This window comes from Papaver somniferum, unplaced genomic scaffold, assembly GCF_003573695.1.
Source record: "Papaver somniferum cultivar HN1 unplaced genomic scaffold, ASM357369v1 unplaced-scaffold_38, whole genome shotgun sequence".
Taxonomy (NCBI): Eukaryota; Viridiplantae; Streptophyta; class Magnoliopsida; order Ranunculales; family Papaveraceae; genus Papaver; species Papaver somniferum.
In genome coordinates, this window is record NW_020646304.1 from 11,463 (window position 1) to 14,712 (window position 3,250).

Genomic DNA, 3,250 nt, shown 5'->3' on the forward strand with positions numbered 1-3,250 from the left:
GTTCATAAAATTTAATCAAAAAGAAAACTAGGGTTAAGAAACTTACATGTTCTGTGATTTTCAAGATGTTGATGATTCAAAAACTAATTCAATTCTTCTCCTTATGAAATTAATGATGAAATTAGGGCACGAGATGTTTTTAACGGTGGTGGAATCAGATTGAAATATGTTGATGTTGATATTTGAGGTGGTGAAAGTGAAATCTTAGCCATCATACCCATCACGTCGACCACCATCTTCTCTGCCCATCAAATCTCTCAATTCTCGATCTCACGGAAGTAACAACAGCCATGACTGAAACGGTGGTGGTGGAGAAACAGAAGATCGAGAGCAGAAGAAGAAAGAATGAAAATCGTGGAGATCTGGAAAGGGAGATCGATATATCCAGAGAGGAAGAAGAAAGGTATGGGTAATTGGGTCAGTTTCAATTAAAAAGATTTTTCTGTCTATTTGACCCAGGCTGAATCCTAACTGTCTTACTGGCCCAGAAAACTTGCAATTTTGGCTATATGGCCCATTTTCTGAAAAAATAAAAATAAATTCTACATTATCAGACGAGTATAGGGCAAAAAAAAACACTAGGGTATCCCATAACCTCTGTCGACTCATCCATGACTTAATAGCAGTCATATGTTATTTTCTTATACACACGCATAAGCGTTCATAGTAACATGGCTCAAAGTCATAGGCAACAATTCGAAGTTGAAGTTCAAAATTGCTCAGCAGACGAGCCCTTAATGGTTTCTGCAGATGTTACCTCAGAAGTTCATGGGTGGAAATACTTGGGTACAGGTACAGTTCAGTGTTGGTTGCTTTATGATTTGTTTGGTTCCTGGTTGAAGTCTAGCTAGGTATCGACAAAATGATTTCGGATCAACAGAATGATCTTTATCACATGTATTATGCCATTTGGACACACTAGTTAGTTTTTATTTATTTATATTAATCAAAATAGAAAGTATTCTCATTAGACAAGAAACTGCCAGATAGTGACTTAATGGTATGATACAACATTTTACCTCGATGTTGTCTAAATATATGCCGCCCCATGAGAATCAATACAAAGGTGCATGCAATACAAAAGAAAACTGAAAGACTATTGTGAAAAGTCAAATTTCCATGCATGAGAGGTCCAACCAAGCTCTTTTGCAACATGTTTTTCCTTAAGAGGGTTTAGCCCCTTGAACAATTCCTCTATTTGGTCCAGATTAAAGGACAGCAGGTAGTGATAGATATAGCGCAAGCTCAAATCGAAGTAAGGGACAAGAACCGGAATTAAGAAGTAGTAATTAAACTTAGACGTTGTTTACTAGCTATTATTTGATGATCAATAACATGCATATTCTTCATATCATACCAAAAGAGCTAAATTAGTTGTGAAAAGTGGGTAGCAAATAGACCAGGATATTCATGCAAATAAACATACCCTTCTAAATACGAACATAAGTACCAACATATAACCAGTGTCACATTAAGAACTCATAGGAACATCCCATTATCTTACATGCAAAAAGACAAACATTAGTTAAAGATCGTAAACACACATACTATGATGAAATTCTGCTTCATGTTAGTCCTCTTTAATCATATTATTACCACAGATAATGACCTGGTTTGCCCAATGCATCAGTTACTTCACCGCCTGTCCTGCCGAATGAGAAGAAATCGTACCCACTACAATTAAGAAGAAAAAAAATGTTTTGCTTTTTAATTATCATTATAAATTAAGAGAAAAGATCGTTAACATGTTTACTATCTCCCAATTTCAGCACCCATATCAGACAACAACAAGTTTATAGCTATTATACTCTTCTACATTTCTACAAAAAACGAGCACTATCCAAGACGTATAGCACCAACATTTACCACTTTAAAAATCAACTTTCAAAGTTTAACAGGTGAAATTAAAATTGGTGGATTGTGAGGTTTGGTATCTTAGAATGCACTATTTTAGATGAGAATGAAAAACGTTACAAGAGGAATATACTAACAAAATATTAACCAACAATTCATTAGAAAATTGTGTCAATGGATTCTCCCTCATGTTATACTCATAATAAATAATGATACAATAGCCAAGCAGTGAGTAAAACAATACCTCATCCCATACGGATTAGGAGGATAGTCCCAGACACGCTCCTTTTTCATAAACCTTGAAGAAAATAATTTATTCTCAGTTATAACAATACTAATAGTACTAGCAACTAGTCGACGAAACGCCCTAGAATCACCAGTAACAACTAAAAGAGGAGAAAAGACATCATAAAAAGAAACAAAATCATGGAAGGCGTGCCTGAAGACACCATAACAATAGTAATAAGTAGAACTACGTATGAAACTTTACGTGGTGGCTAGGCAAACATAAAGACACCATAACAATAAACAGTTAGCAAGGAATGCAGTAGGTCAAAATTACCCCGTGGTTGACTCCACTTCTTTCCCTTCTCCTGCAGTAAATCATGATATAAAACTAATAAGAACCAAATATAATAGAATAAATTATCCAACAAAGCATAAAACAGATGATAAAAGGAAAAAAATCAACATGATCATTTCTTCTCTTTGTGTACACTTGTAAGAGCAGATCAAGTAAGGCATTATATTAATGTGCATAGGGTGTCCAAGTAGCCAGAAGCTAGCATCTACCCTTAAAAAAATTTCAGGTCCATTAGAGCAAAGAATTATCAATTATCAATAGATGGATGAATTACCTAGTGCTATGTTATGGATAAATTAATTTATAGATAAAAAAAATGTTTGAATTCAGTTTACTTACTTGCTACTGTAACAAATAATACAAATTTAACAATCGAAAGCAATTTTAATTGAAGTGAAAATTACCCTCATCACGACGGGCGCAACTCTCGCGATGAACTTCGTTCTTATCACCCCCTCTTGATAGAACTCCGAGCTCGTTCATAAGCTTCTCGTCATCTTGCGCATGTTCAGAATGCCTAGCTATCAAAGCTTCGACTATATATCGAAACATTTTCTTGTTACCACTCTTGTACCCAATTAGCATCTCTTTAAAATCCTCCATGTCGCAATAAAAGTAATTTGGGTGAACATACTGTTCGGTTCGGTAAACTCTGGAGTGGCGAACTCTGTTTAATAGAACAGAAGAAAAAGATGAGCGAGTGGGTGATAAACCATTTCTACAAGCAGAACACTCGAGAGTCGAGACTTTACTCGATTTTTTTTTGAAGCATGAACTTTACTCAATATTCAATTTGGATAAAGATGATCCTCG

General features: G+C 35.1%; 1 long non-coding RNA gene across 1 annotated transcript; it reads right to left on the reverse strand.

Annotated features, from left to right (window-relative positions):
* Positions 1-1,351: 1,351 nt before the first annotated feature.
* Positions 1,352-2,856, reverse strand: LOC113342369. The gene is made up of 4 exons (XR_003356624.1): positions 2,842-2,856; positions 2,417-2,447; positions 2,099-2,152; positions 1,352-1,674 (listed from the first exon to the last, which is right to left on the reverse strand). It is a non-coding gene; the product is annotated as an uncharacterized LOC113342369 (long non-coding RNA).
* Positions 2,857-3,250: the final 394 nt, after the last annotated feature.